This window comes from Mustela nigripes, chromosome 4 (assembly GCF_022355385.1).
Source record: "Mustela nigripes isolate SB6536 chromosome 4, MUSNIG.SB6536, whole genome shotgun sequence".
Lineage (NCBI taxonomy): Eukaryota > Metazoa > Chordata > Mammalia > Carnivora > Mustelidae > Mustela > Mustela nigripes.
The window spans coordinates 172,230,328-172,250,319 of record NC_081560.1 but is presented as its reverse complement, the minus strand read 5'-3'; the positions used below and the strand labels follow the sequence as shown (position 1 = coordinate 172,250,319).

At 44.6% G+C, this 19,992-nt stretch overlaps 1 long non-coding RNA gene across 1 annotated transcript in view; it reads left to right on the top strand.

Moving 5' to 3' along the window:
* The first annotated feature begins 2,914 nt into the window (after positions 1 to 2,914).
* LOC132015388 (uncharacterized) overlaps positions 2,915 to 19,992 on the top strand; it is a 21,312-nt gene continuing 4,234 nt past the window's right edge. Inside the window, exons 1-2 of the long non-coding RNA XR_009403644.1 lie at positions 2,915 to 3,055; positions 8,244 to 8,381. This is a non-coding gene — a long non-coding RNA (uncharacterized LOC132015388). The remainder of the gene's footprint in view (positions 3,056 to 8,243; positions 8,382 to 19,992) is intronic.

Genomic DNA, 19,992 nt, shown 5'->3' with positions numbered 1-19,992 from the left:
GTGCAGATGACTTGCAAGCTCTGAAAAGGCCGTGCATCCATCACTTACCACCCCATGCTTTGTGCTATCTGATATATTTCAGTTTTCCATGTGCAATATTTAAATTGTGCATTATACTTCATGGGTTTTCATGTATGTAATAATAACAATATTAATTCATTCACCGAATAATATCAGATATGGTATTAAGGACTCAAACCTAAGGTAATTAGCTGAATCTTTGCCATATGAAGACATGTATTAATGACATTATAAGGTGATGAAATACAGATAGTAAAGAGATTAATTGTATCATTAGAGTCAAAAGAAAGTGGTAGTAAGTGGGTGGGCTTGACAAGTTCATGTGCTTTACCGTTAATTCTATGTTCATACCTCTTGTCTTCAAGTGGGGAATTCATAATAGATAGAATGTAAATTCTTTGAGAATGAGAACCACATCCACTTCTGTTGGACAGCTGACTATTTATAGGAAGGGATCCATACAACTAAACACATCATTGGTTCTCAAAAACCACTGTCTTAGTAGATTTTTAATGTATTACTGAAGTAGTGTGGAGTGCTTAAAAAAAAAAAAATCACTTGATTTCAAGTCAGGAAATTTGATCTTGATATATAGCTTGTCACCTACTGGACTTTTTCCCAAAGTGCTGTAGACCTTAATCCATAAAATAAGTGTGTTGGACTAGAAACTCAATGGGTTCTTTCTAGCCTAAAAAAATCTATAACTCTGATTGATCTGTGTTGTTGTGGAGATTAACCTGGGAAACTAGACTTTTGGTCTCAGTTGGCCAGTGGCAGTATATTAGGACAATTCCAGTTGCAAGTAACAGAACCTCCCTCCACCCCAACCCACCAATTGTCTTAAGTTAAAAGGAAGTGTACTGGCTGTGAACTGAAAAGTCTAGGGCTCTCATTAGCTTCAGGCGCAGCTTGGAACAGGGACCCCTCTTCCTCCATCTCTCTGCTCCCTGCTGTGCTCCTCCAAGCTGGTTTCATTCTTATGCTCCTCAGGGTCACACTGTCTCCAAACATTTTATCATTTCAGCTTTACCACCAGCGAGGAAGAGAGAACTTTGTCTCCTTCTCCTCCCTCTTCCAAACAGACAAATGTTTAGGGTCAGGGTCTCATTAGATGAGATAAGGTTGAATTCCTATCTTTGAAACAATCACTATAGTTAGGAACATAAGATATGTTGATAAGATCAACCAGTGGTTCTACATTCTGGCTTCACAGTAGGGTGACCTAGAGTTGCTAAAAAATATTTATGTTGTTTCCATACCCTAGAATTATGACTGAGTAACTAGGGATAAAATGCAAGCATTAGCATTTTCTAAAACCTCTCCAGATAATTTCACTGTGCACACATGTTTGAGAACCAGTGACTTAGACTTTTCAGTATCCACCCCTGACAGGGTGATTACACTTGATCTTAGCCAAAAGGCGGAGAAGCGATCCACCCCTGACAGGGTGATTGAAGCCAACCATAGTCAAAACCCATAGACTGAGAGTAGAGAAGGGGTGATGTACCAAAGGGAATTTAGACAACTATTTTACCTAAAGAAAGGTGAAGTAATTCTGGATGGTAAGAAACAATGGATGCCCTCTAATTGCAAGTGAACACAATTTGATTCGTCTTTTTTTCCTTGTTTGTCTTCATATTTTGTCCTAAGTAAGTAATAGCTGAGATGCTCATAGGCTTCTAAGATCTCATGAGTCAGCCTTTCATCTAATAGCATGAGGGTCTGAACCTCAAACCCTATTGGGTTTCCATTAGGGAGTCATGTTTTCCTTTCTCTCAAAAAGTGACAGGTCATCAGAGCCTTCTCCTACAGATATCTACAGGTATCCTACAGATACCTCTGCCTGAGAATTCCATCCCTAGAATGCATACCGTTTCCATTTTCTCTTGAAATATAGTATTTGTTATGGTCAGCCAGCCTAATGTCCCGAAGGAAAATGCATTCCCAGCTTCATGAAAATAGAAGACATTAACTCCAGGATTCATAAGCCAGCCCTATTCCCAGGCAGTTAAGAATATGAAAGAAACATAAATCACTAAGAAAAATAAGAGGAACCTAAAATACTCCCCAGAGCCCTGACTTCATATTCCAGGAGGCAGGGACTTTTGCCAGAAAGGCCCATGCTGACCAGACTCAAAGTCTCAGAAGTTCTGCAGTGATGCTGATGAGTGTGAATTGGGATGGTCCTCAGTCCTTTCAGCATCCAAGCCAACTCCTGCACAGCCCTGAAAGCTGCAGGTCTTAGACCATGCTTCAGTCTGGCCTGCCAGGTAGCCTCCATCTTGAATTATTCCTGTCTTCGCATTGTCATCTCTTTGCCCTGCTGTTAAAAGAATCTTCAGGGAAAGAGGGATGTGATTAGGAAGAAAAAAGGAACTTCTTTTTGCTAGGCACTGTGTCAGATGCTTTATATATCCTCATGGCATTCCAAGGAAGTGGGTATTATTACTGTCCTCAGAGGGTGAGATGACTTAATTGTTCTCAAATCATATGCCTGGTACACTCCTGGGTTTAGATTTGGTCCCAGGTTTTCCTGATATATCAGGATCTTCAACATGTTATCTTTTCTGGGTATGCATGTTTCCTCTCAGTAGGACCACCAGAGTTGCTAAGAGCCTGGCATTGTTTCTTGCACATGGTGGAGTCCCTGAACCTCATCTAGTTCCTGGCCCAGAGTGACAGCTTAGGACAGCTGTGTTAAACAAAAGATATGCGCTAGTGTGTGGGGAAGATATTCTTGACTCGGAAAGGAGGTTTCAGCTTCCCCATAAATTACACTTAACTCTTTCAGTTCATTGACCAGTTTTGTTGTGCCCGTATTCCTTTTGGCAAGAGAGGCACACCTAAGCGCCCCTCCATACTTACTCTCAGAGCAAGAAGGTGGTGAGGATCTTTCCAGATCTGTACAATCACTTCTTTTGTCTTTTCCCAGACTGCCTGTGAAAGAATGTCATCATACCACATGGAAAAGGGAGCCTTGCCATCGTCACTCCAGACCAGGGACATTTGCACCTGTAGAAACCCAAGGAAGAAGGTACAGAGGGTGCTCAAACATATTTGGTATCTTATAGTACTAGAGGATAAGTTACAGCAAAGTTAATTTGGTTCATCTCCCTCATTTATTACCTCTCCAAATCATAAAAGCACCAACTACTGTGTACTCAATTAACTAGTTTTCCCTCCAGTTTTCCTGGTGTACAATTGACAAAGTCACAAGATATTTAAAGCATATAACATGACGATTGACATAAACATTGTTAAAATTTTCCCTCATTGAGTTAATTAGCAGATCATACCTCCCATACCTTTCCTTTTTTCTTTTTTAATTTTTAAAATTTTATTACTATTCTTTTAGAGAGATAGAGACAGAGACAGAGAGCATGCGTGAGTGGGGGTGGGGTGGGGGAGAAGAAGGGGCAGAGGGCAAGGGAGAGAGGGAATTCTAAGCTTGGTCCAGTGGAGTCGCTCAGCTTCACAACCCTGAGATCATTTCCCCGGCTGAGATGAAGCGTCGGATGCTTAACTGACTGAGCCATCCAGGTACCCTCACTTTTACTTTTTCTCGTGAGAAAACATTTAAGTTCTGCTCTCTTGGCACATTTCAATGGCACGATACAGTGTTATCAACTACTCTCCCCATGTTATACACCAGATCCTCAGACCTTATTTATCTTCTAACAGAAAGTTTGCACCTTTTACTGGTGTCTCCCTATTTCTTTCAACCCCTAGCTCCTGGCACTTACTTCTCTACTTTGTTTCCTTCATTCATTAAGTTCTAAGAGATCCCAAGCGGTGTTTGTCTTTCCCTGCTCTATTGACCAGTTTGGATAGAGGACAGACACCTCTTCCTACTTCTTGTTGGCAGACTAGAAATCAAGGCTGTGGGGTATGTCTACACCATTTAACTATTCAACCCGAAGAGACAAAAATTAAACATGAAAGTTAAGAAAGACTCTTGCAAGAATCCTACACTTGGTCCTGATCCTCTGATCCCTTGGTGACCACTGATCATTGTCCCTGCTCGGCACTGGAGAATTGAAGCACACTGGCAGGGAGGGAAGACTATGGGGAAAATACTTTCATCAGAAACTGGGTTGGTGTGGTCCATTACAGGAAGCTCAGGTTACTCTCAGGCACTGTGGTTGTGGACCCTTAGGTTTGCCTCTTGCAAGATTAAATAATATTCACATATTATAAGACTTAGTAGCTAGGGGACTGTGAGATCCTTTTGGTTCACCTATAAATTGGGTTTTATGTATTAAATAAGTTCAGAAACCAGTATGCGCTCAAATGTAACCTAATTAGGATGCTGACACCTAGAAGAGAATCAACTGGTGATAAGTATGAGATATAGATCCTCATCATAAAGATCATAAAAATTGGTAAAATAATAATGGCTAAATGAAAGTACTAAAAGTTAATGAAAATTGATAAAATAATATGGCTAAAAGAAAGTACTTACTGACACTGATCAGAACTTTTGGCCTGTACCCTGCCTGTGTTTTGCATATCATAAGGTGACTCCCAGTGAGTCCTGTTCTATATTTCCTTTCCTTGTGTGTGTGTGTGTGTAGGACTGGTGATTTGCTTTTAGCCAATAGAATATGACAGAAATGAAGTAACTTTTGAAGATGCAATTAACATCCCGAATCAGTTGATTTTGAGTTAATCAAAAGGGAGATTATTCTGGGTGGGCCTGACTCAATGAGGGGAAATCCCTTAAAACAGAAACTGGGGTCTCTCTCTGCAATCAGAGACTCTCTCCTGCTTGTCTTGAAGAAGCCAGCCACTGTGAGTTCTACAATCACAAGCAAACGTAATCTGCTAACAACCAGAAGGAACCTGAGCGGATCTTTCCCGGTGTGGTTGGCACTTTGACAGCAGTCTCGTGAGACACTGAGTAAGGGGCCCTGTTAAGCCATTCCCAGATTCCTGCCCCACAGAAACTATGAGATAATGCCTGGTTGTCGTTTAAGTCTCTAGTCGATGTAGTTTGTTACACAGCAAAGTTGGGGTTTTGGAGACAGATCCAGGCTTGTCTTGGTCTGCAGCTTGCCATCTCGGTGTCGTTCGTTGAGAAAATGACTCCCTCCTTTGAGCTTCATGTCCCTCACTTGGAAGATGGACTAAATACTACTCAAAGTGAAGCTCGAAACAGTGGGTATTTGTGAAAGCGCTTATAAAGTACAGGTGCTCTATGTACGAGGTGCTATCAAATTATCACGTCATGGTAGATTTTCCATTGGAATTTTGGGTAAAGTCAAAGGCTACGTTTATCTGAGCATGTGCTATAGAAAACCACAACTAGGGTGCTAGATGGTAAGGACCTTGATTTGCCCCTGTATGGTAATGCTCATAAGTCCCATGTTTTGATTTTGAAAAAATGATTGCAAAGCTCTGCAAGGCTGTACACAAAAAAATAACAAATGGAATTCAGAGCAATCATCGTAAACATAAATGGGAAAACGGGTGCTATTTGGGGGATAAAACTTTACTTGTTGATGGGCAAAAATTATGTGCAGACACTGTAGGAAGCTATGTATAACATAGCAGTTTTTACCCAAAAATGTTAGCGGTTTTTACCATCCTGATTTCAGAGAATTCCTTTGATCACAGAGTCAGGAGCAGGCCTAGAACGAAAGCCCCACATTGATTTGCTCCCATGGGACCAGGGCGTTTCCTGATAGTTAAAGAAGGGATTCTTTAATATTCCCCTCCCTAGCTTTTATTCTAGTTTCTGATGAATTTGGTTACAGGAAAGCAATGAATCTCCCTGTCTTTGGATAAGAGTTAAAGAATCAGCCTACAGAAAAAGTAAGAGAAGGAGAAAGAAGTCCTTTTAGGATCATTTTCTTCATTCCAATAGGGCCGAGCCTGGGGCCTTACTGCTGGCACATTCTTGGGGACTTTATCCAGTTGATTTTTAAATAACTTGGGTGATTGCCCTCTTATTTCTCTTTTTCTCCTCATTCTACCATGTCATTGACAGACTCTTAGGAAATTCTTCTTGACATAATATTATTGTGTACAATTTCTTCATACATTCCCTTTATTCAATTTCATTCCATAAAGAAATCTATAAGAATTTAAAAAAGAAAGAGAGAGAAAAAAATTTGGTGAGGAGATGGACTGGGTAGGTAGGTGAGGCGAAGTTGCTGGCTGATAGGAGAGGGGAGAGCGAGACGGGACTGTGCCAGGAAATGATGACAGTTAGACCAGTTGGGGAAAAAATGGCCCCTGGAAAGGATCTGAGGAGGCAGAAGTGGCTCAGAATCAACAATAAATTTCCTTCTTAATACTAAGCTCTCTCAGGTCGCCTGGGTGGCTCAGTTGGGTAAGTGCCCGGCTCTTGATTTCAGGTCAGGATCTCAAGGTCATGAGATGGAGCCCTATGTTGGGCTCTATTGCTCAGCAGGGAGTCGGCTTGAGATTCTGTCTCTACCTCTCCCTCACCCTCTGCCCCTCTCCCTGCACAAGTTCTCCCTCTAAAATAAATAAATAAATCTTTAAAAAAAGATTGAACTCTCTCTAAACTAGAGTGTGTCTCAACATGTTGATTTCAGTAATCTGTATGGATTTGGTCAAATTTTAGGCTGGTAACTTCAAACCGATATTTAATCCATTTCAAAACTCCATGACTATTCATGTTAACCTGTATAAACCCCAGTTTTTAACACCCGTCTTGGAGGGACTGGGAGTGAGGGTGAGGAACATAGCACTACTCTTCTTCATGTCATGACTTAGATGCTGTTTTCCCTCCTACAGACCCAATCCACCTTCTTCTCCCTCATTCACACTCCCACGCTGCTTTATTTTCGAACTTCGGTTTCAGAGTAGTCGATTCTTAAGTAAACACAAGAGGGCAGACATGTAGCACACAAGAGGTCTCTGCTGTCCCCAGAAAACAAAACCAGACTCATTGGCCATGCTCCGTCCTGTCAGGACAGTTAAGAGTAAGGATTCCAGAGAGACAGTGAGAGGATAAAGGCCTCACAGGACATTCTGAATTTGTAAAAAGAAATACACAACTTGGAGGAGTATTCAAAGAACTATTTTTTCCTGTCAGCCAAAGGTAAGAATGATATAAACATTCACATCTTGCTCCATGTTTTATAGTTATCGGGCCACAAATCCACACCCAGTGACTAGCCATTGTTCTTGGAATAAAATCAGAATTGTCCATGTGAGCTGCAGGACCATGCCCGATCTGGTCCTTGTTCGGCTCTCCAGCCTTGTGACTAGCCAGTGTTGCCTGCGTCCTAGCCTCAGTGACCACTGTCCATTGCCTCACATGTGTCACCCTTTCTGGGCTAATGGGCCTCCAGATGCTGCCAACACCTCAGCCCCTTTCTGTCTCTGATTAATCTGTCTTCACCTCTTCTACCATCACTTAATCACCCCATCCTGAGGGAAAACTTCTCTGACCACCACCCCTTCCAGAGCTTGGGTCTCTGCCATGAGCGCTCCCAGGACTTTGCCTCCAGAGCCGTTCTAATTAAACACATAATCACACGGTACACATGTAAGTGTGTCCACTCCACTGGACTGTAAGCTCCATGACAGAGACCTAGGGCCTGCTCGTATCTCAAGGACCCTGGAAACATACTCTTTTCTGTAGGGAAAATGCCTGTGGGTTATATATAGCCCATCCTCAGAGACACGCTGTCTACAGCAAGCTGTGACCCATCTGGGAATGGCCAGAGAATAACCACCACCATCCAGAGACCTGGAGGTGGTTATTCAAAGGGATTAGAACAATTAACGCCGACTGTTTAAACTGAGTTGAAGAACACTTTTCCAGTTGGAAACGAGTTTGCTGCCAGTTTAAGGCATCCAAGCAATGCTCTAAGGGTCTCACAAGTACTTTCTGTGGGTTCCCATGTTTATGAAACTCGTGCTCAGAAGCACACCCCCCTCCATGTACCTTGAACACCCGTACAAAGTAATTACCCATCTCGTTAGTATTTTCCTTCCTCGCCTGTTGTACTTTTCCTGACACACACACATGCACTCACACACACACACACACGCATGCACACTTTTTTTTTTCTTATTTAACTTGTTAACTCACTGAGAAGGGAATGCATCTGTTTCTTCACAGCAGCCAGTGTACTGTTAAATAATGCTTACAATAATACTTAAGAGTAACAACTACAGCAGATGTCTTGGGAAAATTAGGAGGCGCTTAGAGAACCTTTTTATTTTCCTCATATTGTGGATAGCTCACTGGGATATTTAAGTCCGAGTTAAATGTGGATGAGAAGAGTGAAGAGATGCACTGGTATGATGAAGATAAGCACACATCACTGACCCCGATACTCTAGAAGCGTATCCTTCAAAGACACGAATGGAGGGAATGGGTGAGTAGAAAGCCCAGTGCTTGCAGGAGTCACTGAAGCACAGGATATTTTGTTGGTCATCTTGGGGGATGGGGTGGGGAGGGGCGGAGACTATTGCAGGGGCATTGTTAGGGAAAGGGATCCTGAAGAATTGAAGAACATGGAGTGAGTTGTGTTCTCTGAGAGAAAGATGGGGCTGGGGGTGTGGGCGTTGGGGGTATCGAAGGGGGTGGGGGTGAGCTTGAGGCATGTACAAACAGAACTGTGATACCAGCAGCAATGAATGGTGTTAGGATTGAGTTGGTGAGGATCTTCCTATATAACCTCTGCTGCTGCTGGGGACACAGGAGGTGACACAGAAGCAGGAGCTCATGTTCCTCACTTTTCTCTAAGTCTTGAGTAGGAGCACAAAGAGGTCAGTAGTAGATGATACTAGTATGGCCCAAAGCGAACTCTCAAGGTTACGACCCACGAGCCCACGAGGATGGGAGCAGGAAGTGGGAGAGAGTCAGGACCTTCCCTCCTAAGTAGAGCCCTCGTTCACCTCCACCCCCTGAGGTCTCTTCTTAGCTGGACCCCCTCCGCTGTCGCTGCTGTTCGGCCCACCTAGCACTGCGGTTTGCTGTTTCAGGCCGTCAGCACCGTTAGTGTGGGGCTGCTTGGGCTCTCCGGTTCGATCAAGGAGACCATGGCCCATCTTCAGGCACTGTTTCAGCCACTCCAGTGCCTGGTTGCTGAACAAGTCTGACATTTGGAAACAGTCTTACTCTGCATCCAAATCACCCAGGTAGTAACCTTTCGGTCCACCTTACCGATCTCTCCTGATATCATTTGGTTTTCATGTTGACCTCTTCACGGAGCGGCTCTCTTGTCAGGCCTGGCTGCTTGTTGCAGACATCCTGTGGTGGAACATCAAAGAAATCATAGCATGCCTCTCTTGGAATGAACGACAACAGAGGAGTTTCCTTTCCTTTCTCTTCTCTCGATGCTGCAGTTGTTTGAGCGAACACTAGTTACTGGTGTTGAAGGCGGCCAGCTTCATTCCCCGCTGTGTACTTTAATTAGCCTCCTTTCTGGGTTATAGTTTTGACTTCCTGTTGGGTGTTCCTGGATACAGGACCGTGTGGGTGGTCTGGGAGGGCTCTGGTGTTTCCTTACTGATTTCTGCAAAGATTATTGTTTTTAAAAAGATGTTTGAGATCCACGGAATTGTTTTGCTCTTGCTCCTCTGTGAAATATATCCATGATTATGCCTGTTCCATTATTCTCTGATTTAAAAAGTTAGGTGCATAATCTAGAGGCAGGATTGATTGGGAAGAAAAATCAGTTTCTTTCCCATTTTTTTTTTTTTTTAAGTTAAAATTTAGCAGGAAGCTAACCCAGGGAAAATTGTGGTGTCTTCGATGTCAGCTGCTAGGTCAGATAACAGATAGAAGATGAACTGGAACAGAGTTGAATCTGTGCTTTGCTACTACCTCACCAAATGACCTTGAACAGGTCATCTCTGCCTTTGTGATCACGTTTTTTTTCACCTATAAAATGAAAACATTACATTAAATGGGCCAATTCTAAGGCTCCTTTTGGTTCTAACATTCTAGGGGGATATGGGACACAAACATCAGAGACTTATAGAGAAATGAAAGTGTTCTAGTCCAATGGGGGATTTGGACTTGACTAATACAGGATCATGAAAAACTAGAAAGTCACAAGGTGATGTCCTTCATTTTCCCCAGTGGAAAGAAGTCTCACCCAGGAGGTATCTGTGTGCAAGATTATTATACAAGGCAAGTAGAAAAGAAAACATCAGGGGAGACAAAAAGGTACTTATTCTATATAATAAGCACAGGTTATTAAAGTTTTCACAACTCTGTAAGGTAGACATTGTCACCTCCACTAGACAGATAAGAAAACAGAGACCTAGAAAGGTTGAGTTTGCTTTAGATTAGAAGATACACAACAAGTAAGTTGTATTTTCAGAATCAAATCCAAATCTTTCTGATTCCAAAGTCTCTACTCCAATATTCCATTTAAAATAAGAAAAGACACTATAAAACAACATGAACAAATGCCACCTTCCCAAGCTTGGATTTATTGCAAACATTAATGGAAGTGATTCTACAAATCACTCAGGATTCTGAGTGATGGGCAAGAGGAGAGAAATATTGCTTCATTTTTGTAGTAGGGAAGATTCATTTTTTTAAAAAAAGTTTTATTTATTTATTTGAGAGAGAGAGAGAGAGTGAGAACATGAGCAGGGCAGAGGGAGAGAGAGAAGCAGACTCCTTGGTGAGCAAGAAGCCTGATATGGGCCTTGATTCTAGGATCCTGGGATCATGACCTGAGCCAAAGGCGGATGCTTAACCATCTAAGCCACACAGGCAACCCTGTAGTAGGAAGATTTCTAAAGGAGGTGGTCTTTTGAGAAGTTTTTCCAAGTCTCTATCATGCATTCATCTCATTATTGATGAAGGACATGACTTTCCAGCAGGATCATATCATCAACATCATCATATCATCAACATCAGCATGGGATCCTATCATCAACACCATCATCATCACCGTTACGTGAGAGGTGGAGGCTATGAGCACAGTTCCCCATCCCCCATCTGTGGAAACTGCCTTCCTTTGCTGCTTAGCCAAATGCAGACGGACTGACCTTCAGCCGGGGACAAGGAGCTGTCAGCGTAGGGAAGGAAAACACTTCCCTTCTTCCCATCTAGGTTCTTTGGTTTGTCTAATAATTACATTGATATAAGACAGATGAATTGGGGAAAACCAAATTTAATTTCATATGTGCAGGAGTCCATAAAAATATGACACTCAAAGAAGTCACCAAAGCAGGCATCTTTTATGTTTTTTAGGCAAGGAAACAAATTTGTGAGGGATTGGCAAAACGAAGGATTTGGGGTTGGGGTAGCTAATTAGAGAAGAGGTAGCAAGGTTTGTTTATCCAGCCTTCTTGGCCCTGAATTCCCTATCTCTGGCAATAGTGATGCCTTCTATCCTCCTGATATAGGGACAGTACCTTCACATGTGAGATTTATTTTCTGCTTTCAAGGGAGGACCAAGGAGGTCAGAGTGTCCTTCTTGAATCGGCTCTTTCTCAAGTAACTTTAATTCAAAGTAATCAATATGCCAAAGCGGTGTATTTTAAAGTGACTCTTCTACTTCCCTTTACCAGTGGATGGTGAAGCTTCTGTCTGTATGAGGAAGAGTTTGGGAAAAGGGCATGTTCTCAAGTCTGCCTGCGTGACAGTGTAGAAAGCACAGATTCCCTTGGTCCCCAGCAAGCTCACCAGGATGTGTCTTCCAGCTGACCTGACCTCTGACTCTTCCCCAGGGTCTGGCTTCAGTCGAGAGCATGTGGAAAGCACGTGGTATGGTCTGTGCAAGCCAGACGGGCCCAGTGCCACATCCCCAGAGGTGAGGAGACTTTGGGGACCCTCCCATGCTTCTTGCTTAGCTGCTAGGTTTGTGTGATGCACAGGGTCTCAGTCTTCAGGGAGCACTAAGATTCCCCTGGAGGACTTACTAAGACAGCCTGCTGGCCCTACTTCCAGAGTTCCTCATTCAGTAGTTCTGGGGTGGGGCCCACGCATTGTATTCTAACATGTTCCCAGAAGCCTTGAGAACCACTGGTATGCGAAGTATACCCTGGCCCATTTGATGTAGGAAGGGAAGTTTCACGTAGGGTTGTGTAAGAGAATTAGAGGCATCTGTTTCCATCCACAGGGTAGTTCCAGCTGAGGAGGAAACAATCACGCTCATGTGAAGCATCAGATCTTATGACGGCATCTGATGCTGTTGGTCCCTTCCTGGGACAAAGTGTCCCAAGTCCCTCACCTCATTCCTAACCCTCCCAACTCACCTCCTACCTGCCAGCTACACTCGTGGTGGGAGCTGACAGAGAGTAAGGTTGGCCGGTTGACTAGTGGCAATTTCCCCCATGATTGCCCTTAGCTGACTAGAGCTGTCCTGACCTTCCTCAGGCCTATGGCCTATGACCCACCACCCAGTGGCTTTTCCACAAATAATGCCCAGCGATCCCAAAGAAGGCAGAGTTTAAAGTAGGGACCTAAAATAGCTCTAGAAATTAAATCATCAGTGAGTTTGGAAAAGTGACTCTGCTTTATTTATCAAACATATTAAGTCCCAGAAAGAGTTCCACAGTATCTAAGCAACTTTCCTCCATGGGATGTAGATAAAAATAATCCCAAGTCACAGGCATCATCCTTTCTTCCATTTTCCCTCATATTTCTCCTAAAGTTTGAATGCGAACAGATAAAGGGCCGAGTATTACATTGTCTGGAAGTCATCTCACAAAGCCAGCTCACAAAGCCTTGGTGACTCTAACAAAAGGCGACTGATATGAATAGCAAGAAAGGGGAGTTATTACTACCCAAAATATCTTGACAGGTGAGTGTGGCTGACCTTCTGATGCAGAGTCCTAAAAACTGTCAAAGGGGATGCAGCCTCTTGAAAGAATGTGCTGCGCTATGCAGCCTAAAGCAGTAGTTCTCTTCGGTTTCAACTGTGTAACGCGCTCCATGGCTCTGTTACCATTTTCCTCTCAGAAGCAACTGATGTGAATGTGAAGAAAGGCCATTGCTTCCAGGGGTGTGCTGAGCTAGGACAGCCCAGGGTTTTTTCAATCTGGTCCCCTGCCCACGCTACCTACCCTCCTTTCTCATGATTTTTCCCCTCCCTGGGTACCATTTCCTTTCTATTTTGGTTCACTCCCTAACCATGTTCCCTCTGTTTGGGCTCACTCCCTAATGGGCAATGAGTATACTATACCGTGCCATTTACCCACCTTCTCTGTGGTCAAAGAATCGTTTAGGTCCAAAGATACCTAATTTAGTTCTTTAAGTGGAGCATAATGAGCCTCCTGAATTCTGTTGCATGCATCTTAGAGTTTCTTGGATGGCCTTGCATTGCATATAGGTTAAAATGCAAAATCTCTTCCGTGGCTTACAGTGTCCTGAATGGTCTACTTTGGCTTCTTTTTCATGCAGCATCTCATGGGATACCCCCATGTCTCACAAGTCTCTAGCCACACTGGTTTCTTCCAATTCCTCAAAAGCAGGGAAGCCCCAGGACCTTTGTTTATCCCATTCTTTCATCTGTGAACAAGTGTCTCCCTGTTGTTCGTTTGCTCAATTTCTTCTCGTCCTTCTGGTAGCTTAATGACACTTAAGGCCTTCGGTGGGGTTAGTGCAGGCCACACAGGCAGAATGTCTAGATATGTATCTGATTTCTACTGTATATAATATTTGGCCTTGGGATTTTTGCCTGACCTCTCTAGGCTTTACTTTCTCACCTGTATAATGGGGATAATAAGGGTAAGTACCTCAGAGGGTTGTTAAGAGGCTTGAACAGATAACCCAAGCGATTCTGGAAAAATGGCAGTGGCGGCGTGCTTTTGTAATTTCTCCACATACACTTTAAATAAAACAACGCAGTTAGCTAGAACTACCCCCCACCAGCTCCCCAAATCTATAGGCAATACCCACAAAAAAGCTAAAGTATCTTCATGAACCCCAGATATGAGGGGGCGTCTGGGACAAACCAGGAACACTCCAAGATCCGAATTGTATCAACATCTGTGCTGGAGAAAGCGAGGGAGAGCAACAGGGCATCTGATGAGGCTATAAGCTCCAAAACAAGGAGATGGGTCTTCACGGGAGATGCAAGACACCACCTTGAGAACAAGGGCCGTAAGTGGAGGAGGTTTTAGTCTTCACTAGGCTGTGTGCGAGCTATGAGATCCGAAGGGTCTGGTAGTCGGGGGAGGGGGGGTCATCCTCAAAACTAAACAGACAAAATTCCCTTCCAAGACAAAGCCCCACAGTGAGTGGAAACTGCTGGGAACAAGATCCAAAATGAAGCATGGGGTCAACAGAGGCAAGGAGAAAAGAAAGTCCAGATGAAAGAAGGGAGGAGAGCAGAGACCGATTTTTTAAGACGGGAAACCTACTGAGGACATTTCACAAAAGCAGCAGAAGAGGGAGCTCCAGAGCCATGATGTTAGGAAGGAAAAAAAGCAACCCAAATCCCTGTAAAAATGAACAATGAAAAGATTGAGATCAAATTCCATAAGAGATGTTAAAAAAAAAAAAAAAAAGGAGAGAGAATAAGGAGCAGAATAACCTTCCTGCAGACAATGAAAGCAGTTTGGAAGGAGCCTGCTGACAAGGAGACGGTATCAAGAGAAACCGGGAGGTGGCGCTCGTCAGCACAGGGATGGTGTCCGCGGGCCGAGGCCTTCCAGGGAGGGGGTCGCGGGGGTTTCCCAGGGCTCTCCCTCGGGGAGAATCAGGCAGAAGCAGCTGGGGTGCATGTCAGCGAGGCTTCGTGCCCGGGCGCTAACGGGGACAGCGATCACGTCGGAGGGGATCCCGAGCAGAGGGCGGGATCTTGCACGACCGCGGAACCCTGAATCCGGACCGGAGAGTGTTAGGACTGAGCAGAATTCCAGGGCGAGGAACCGAGCAGCAGCAACACGCAGGACACGGTTTGGGAAGGTGTTCCCAAACGGTTCCTCGCTAGTGCTCGGTGAATGGTCGGCGTGCGGGCAGCCCAGAGGCACGCAGAGCTGGTTTAAGGTTGCAAAATATGTAACGAAAATATGTAACAAAGTCGTGGGAGGACCGGTGCCTGGAAAGAGGAGGGACGGTATTTTGGGGCAGAGCACCACCACCAGCATAGCAAAGGCTGGGGACCGGAATGTGCGTGCTGCCTGGCGAGGTCTGTCGCAAGGGGAGGTCTCTGCCTCTCGGACAACCGGCCACTGGCTCCTGTCCTCCCTCCTCCCAAGCTACCTGCCACCTACCCTAGAGCTCCCGCTGTGGCAATTACACCACTTCCGCGTCTCCTATTCTCCCTGCTCTCAGGTCCTTCTCTCCCTGCTCCCCGGGGCTTCATGGTTCCCTGTGCTCATTCACTAGCAAACATCGCTGAGGCCGGGCCCCCCTTCATTGTCCTCGGGTAGCGGCCTTGACCCTGGCGAACCAGTCTATAGATCAATGATTGCTCCGCCTCTTTTTCCAGCTCTGACTTTTCCTAGCAAGTCCTTCTGCTTTCTTGACATTTCTGCTTGGCTATCCGAAAGAGTTTTCAAGTTGAACTCCCCAAAACAACATTGATTTCCCTCCTTTACCTACTCCTCTGTCTTCCCCATGCCAATATAACAATGCCACATTTACTAGTTAATCACGCCACAATCCGATTCTTCTCCTTTCCTCAAACACTACATTCCGTCTATCAACGCATTGTGTTGTATCTTCTTCCAGAACGCACACTGAATCGTCTACTCCTCTGCACCTCCACCAAATAGCCCTATAGCGCAGCTGTGTCCCCAGTATGACAGCCTTCCAAATCATCTCTCTGCTCCAACGCTGCCCCTCTCTCCTTCCACACAGGAGCTGGAGCAAACCATTCACAATGTCAATCAGATATGTCACTGCATTGCTTAAAACCCTCCAGTATTTTCTCATTGCCCTTAGACTAGTATCCTAAAAAAAAGCTTACACTTTTATGGGCCTAATTTGCCTTTCTGACCTACTCATCCCCCCTTCCCACTATAAGCCAGCCACCCTGGCCCTCTTTAAGTAGCTGGAGACTGTCAAACTTGTGCCTTTAGGGCTTTTAAGACAAAGAAGGAATGAGTGATATGTGCTATGGACAAGTCAGGCTTGATGCTGGGGAACTTAGAACAGGGATACCTGACTTTGTCTGGGGTAAGCAAGGGAGGATTTCCCTGAAAGAGTGACATTTGTGCTGGTATGTGAAGGCTAAGCTGGACTATTAACTAGTGAAGAGCTGCAGGGGAGAGTTCCAGATAGAAAGGAGACCATGTGCAAGGCCCCGGGGTTGGTGAGGCAGTGGTCTGTTTGAGGGGGGAGCTAAGTATCACAAGGGATAGGATATGTTACAGACCTGGACAGAGACTGGATCTTTCAGTGTCTTATAGGCCATACCAAGGGTGAATTCACGGGGGCCCAGCATGCTCACAAGGCTGGTTATTAACTGAAATCCCACTCTTAGCAATTCATTCCTTTAGACTTAGGGATTGGACCCTATTAAAATGTGAAAACAGAGGGGAAGAAATTTTAGTGATATCTCTGTAAGTGATGTCTCTGTGACATCATATTAGAGGAGGAGCAGATGTTTCTCTTGTGAGAGCTGTGGGTGAGAAAAATAATACTAGTGGGCTTCTCACTTCAGTCTGTAGAGGGTCTTAAAGCAATGTCTCAGTGGGAGCAGAAGAGGGAAATATCTCCCGGTTGTTTCTACTGGCCTTCCTCCTCTCCCATGGGGACAAGGAACTCCAGGATAGTTCCCGAGGGTCAGGAAGCAGCAAGTTACCACTGTGTGGTCAGAAGAACCAGAGGGAGCTCAGGCCAGTGTGACAAGGAACATATGCTGAGCTGCCCTGATGCCTGGTTTTCCTTTACCATTAATCACGGAGACAGGACACAGGTATCTCTTAGAGCTCCCGAGTGTTTGCAAATACAGGTGACCTTAGACTTGGGCCAAGTTTGCGGAGTGCTGAGCAATTATGGACACATTATGACTCTAGGGTTCAACTTCCTCTGTCTCTCTCTGGCTTGTGGATTAGTAAATCCTTTCCTGTTTCTTCGTTGGTTACTTGTGTCCTTTGCTCCCTCTCTTGTTTTCCCTTCAGTATCCCTTTTGCAAGTGGAGTAGATAAGCCAGTGCTCCGCGTCTGTTTCTATGTGCCCAGCTTGCTCCCCAGCCTTCAATCTCCAGATCTTATTTCTGGCCCTAGATGCGCACACGTCCCCGTCACCTGTGGGAATAGCAGAGACGTCTCTTCCCCTCTATTTCCCTTATATGAACTTATCTTGTACACCCTGGTTCCTTTACAAGACTCGAAGCCTCTGAGGCAAAGAGAAAGTTCCCGTCTGTGCCCTGAACAGCAGTGGAGAGAGAAGTCGTAGCAGGTGTCCTTGGTCCAGACCCTCCATTTCAGTGGGATGGGCTGACAAGAGTCCGGAGGCCAGCGGCTCACTTTAATGGGCAGGACATATTTTCTAGTGATTGATCACTTCCTCTATAAATTATGGATATGCATCTCTACCGAGGCCAGTGACTTATTGAGAAGCCTTTTAAGCAGTAAATCCCCTCTGTCTCCATTCTCTGGGCAGTAATGACATTGCTCAAGTCACAGAGAAATACAGGGCTGCCCTTTGCAGAGAAGGTACTTTCTTAAAAAACAAATTTTCAGTTGTTACAGTCTCAGCAGGGAAACTTTAGAGGTAGATCAGAAACCTCAGTCTGAGCAGCCTTGTCTTCCTCAGCTCTCATGTAGCGGGCAGGGAGGGCTGGCTGGGACAGAGATTTGCACGAATTGAAATGCATGACTTTTGCTTTCCTGTTTTTATTATTATTATTATTTTTGCCAAGAGAGTATTTGTTTGTGTGCTGACACAGGAAGAGAGAAAGAAAGTAAGTATCGGAGAGAAAGGCGTGCCTCCCACCCCATTCCTTGGCCTTGTTTTGGTTTGTGGGGGAAGGATTAGTGGGGACTGTGAAGGAGCTATGGAGGGGGGTCTCTGAGACTCTGGGCTCAAGCAGTTTCTCTTTGGGACACAGGAGATCCAGTGATGCTGGGAGTTGAGACTAGAGCATTACCCAATTTCTGCTGGGAATCCCTCCAGCCCCTCCTGTACTGGTATCTTAGGGAATGATATCCTAGGCACAGACTCTGGTGTCTTTCTGAGCCAGGACATGGCCAAGAGAGACATGGAGTAGAAGAGGTCTGTGCATAATCAGTGTGTGTGGTATGTGGATTAATGATAAAGAGTGATGCTTCTGGGGGCGCCTGGGTGGCTCAGTGGGTTAAGCCGCTGCCTTCGGCTCAGGTCATGATCTCAGGGTCCTGGGATCGAGTCCCACATCGGGCTCTCTGCTCAGCAGGGGGCCTGCTTCCCTTCCTCTCTCTCTGTGATCTCTTCCCTTCCTCTCTCCTACTGTGATCTCTGTGTCAAATAAATAAATAAAATCTTAAAAAAAAAAAAAAAAGAGTGATGCTTCTGGCTTCAGATTGCCTAGACTAGTTGTCTATCATGGCTCATTTCTTAATTCCTTTATGCCTTAGTTTCCCCATATGTAAAAAAGAAATAATAATAGTACCTACCTCCTACAGTCAATCTAAGCAATCTGAGGTAGAGAATTAGATAGGGCCTGGCACATCATTAGCATTCAAGAGATAGGAGCTGCTTTAAAAGTAATTATTAAAGATTGGACTCGATGAGTGGTTCAAAATTTAGAGTGTGTGTTTAAATCACTTGGCATTAAAAAAAAAAAAAAAAAGGTCCAGGCTCCAACTGTAGAGAACCTGATAGAGCACATCCAGCCCCAGCTTTTGTATTTTTTAAAAAAGAGCCTTCCTGGATAAGTCTATCAGAAACCAGGAGTGAGGGGGACTTGGGTGGCTGAGTCAGTTAAGAGACTGACTCTTGGTTTCAGCTTAGGTGAGACATGTCATGTCTCATGTCATGAGAGGTCATGAGACAGCCCCATGTTGGGCTCTGTGCTTGGTGTGGAGTCGGCTGGGGACTTTCCCTCTCGCTCAGCCCCTCCCACCTGCTCTCCTTCCCTCCCCACCCTCTTTCTCAAATAAATAAATAAATCTTTTTTTAAAAAAAAAAAGAATCAGTGGGTGAGGACAATTCAGTTATTAAAACAAGTTCCCACCTTATTTCTCTGAGAGTCTGTGATTTCAAAGGTGAGTGTGGGCTGTTTAGAGACAAGACTCTGTAGATCGTTCAGGCTCAACAAATGTTATATTACCTTAGAGGGTACAAAAATTGGTTCTTGCAGGAGGGAATGGTGAAAAAAACCCTCCGTTTTTAAAATGCATAGATATAAATATAACACGTTAAGAGATACACAGTATATCTGTGACATTAAAATTTCATTGGGGGGCAATTAGGAAAAATTGTCTGAAAAGGCTCCTTTGGGGAATGATAATAAAAGAAATACTGAGAAACACTGTTAGAAAGGATTGTGATCTTAAGATTAAAGCAAAGATGCACATTTCCCACCTCCCTTTCTGCTTGACCAACTCATGCTGATGCTGCTCTTTTTTTCCCTAAAATTTATTCATTTTTTTAAAAAAAATATTTTATTTATTTGAGAGAGAGTGAGAGCAAGAGAGAAAGCAAGAGCATGAGCACACATGGGGAGGGGGTGCTGGGGGAGAGAGAGAGGCTGATGCTGTCCTTAAGTTTTGAGTAGGAAAAACAGGGTTTACTGACCATCCGGGGATGCAAGAAAAGGAGCCTTTAAGGAATTTGAAGATTCTGTGACCGAAGATTTCAAGTAGACCTTTCGGGCACTTGGGTGGGTTAAAGCCTCTGCCTTCAGCTCAGGTCATGATCCCAGGGGTCCTGGGATGGAGCCCCGCATCAGGTTCTCTGCTCAGCAAGGAGTCTGCTTCCTCCTCTCTATCTACCTCCTACTTGTGATCTCTGTCAAATAAATAAATAAAATCTCGGGCGCCTGGGTGGCTCAGTGGGTTAAGCCGCTGCCTTCGGCTCAGGTCATGATCTCAGCGTCCTGGGATCGAGTCCCGCATCGGGCTCTCTGCTCAGCAGGGAGCCTG